Below are 1,192 nucleotides of genomic sequence, written 5' to 3' on the forward strand. Positions count from 1 at the left end.
GCACTTCTTTACTTATGTATCGTTACTCCACAAGATGGAATTCAGACCATAATTTCGCGAGGTCACAGTGTTGATTAGAAAGCAGATCACAAGATTTCTCTGCAACTTGCACTCGGGTGTTTATGCACCGTAGATTTTAGCGTCATAAGTTCATTCACATTTACATCCTTGAAATCAAAACTGTTCTCTTTTGATTTTTTTTATCACGCATTATCTTGTGTAGAGTTGCTCTCACAGCTTCACATCATGGTTAATAGTTACTAGAATCTATTATGTCGACCACAGTTCTCCGTATCCAGTTCAAAAAGTTTGCCGTCACAGGCGAGAATTTGTGCCGACGTCCGCCAGACCAAGTCCTGCACGCGCGCACCTGTGATCTCGCAGCCTTCCCGTAGCACGTGTGGTGGTTGACTGACTCCCCGACTGGTTCCTGGAGGTTGTCCGGACGACTCTTGCCGGGGGGGGGGGGGTGCATTGATGGGGGACTGCGACGTCTCACCCCTGAAGGCTTTCGTTGTGAGAGTGTTACATTATGAAAAATGATTAGAGGGTTAATGGCCATGGTTTAAAAAAAAATGAGTGCTTTCATTTTTTTTCGCTTGCTTTGTTTTTCTGGTTTACGATTCTATTGGGTTTTCTTTCCTCTCTTTTTTTGTATGTGAAATCAGGCTGTTGTATAAAGGCTAAATAGTCTAGCGAGAGTTTTGTTAACCATGATGGGTTATGGTACTACTTATTGTGCATTGTTCTTGCTTTCGTTGTATTGTAACGGTAGTGATGAGAGAAAACAAAATTCTGTCACAGTTGTTACGAGCATTATTTCCAGCAGAACTTCCGTTATTGTTTTCTGTCGTAGAAGTTGTCATTTCCGTGCACTGTGACGGTCTTTTGTTGAACGAAGCGCTGGGTTTAGTCTTACAAGTTTCACGGTGTCTGTCTTTTCCTGACAGTCTGTCTCTCTCAGGTTACACGCACACATTCACGCCAAGCTAAACTCGGGCACAGATCCTCGTGTTTTGGCTCTTAAAGCGGAAATGTACATTTCCATGCAGTATAACACAACCGCGCGCGACTACGGAAAGCCATACACGCACGCATCCAGGCACACTTCCACGCACACGTTCACGTTCATAAAAAAATGATAATAAAAAAGTCCCAGATTCAGAATTTCGACCATCCATTTACCCAAGAT

General features: G+C 43.5%; 1 protein-coding gene across 1 annotated transcript in view; it reads left to right on the plus strand.

The window, feature by feature from the left end:
• The window catches only part of LOC119585216 (E3 ubiquitin-protein ligase UBR2-like), a gene marked incomplete in the record, with an annotated part of 58,977 nt that overhangs the window by 30,509 nt on the left and 27,276 nt on the right, over nt 1-1,192 (plus strand).

The sequence above is a fragment of the Penaeus monodon genome, chromosome 19, assembly GCF_015228065.2.
Source record: "Penaeus monodon isolate SGIC_2016 chromosome 19, NSTDA_Pmon_1, whole genome shotgun sequence".
NCBI classification, from domain to species: domain Eukaryota; kingdom Metazoa; phylum Arthropoda; class Malacostraca; order Decapoda; family Penaeidae; genus Penaeus; species Penaeus monodon.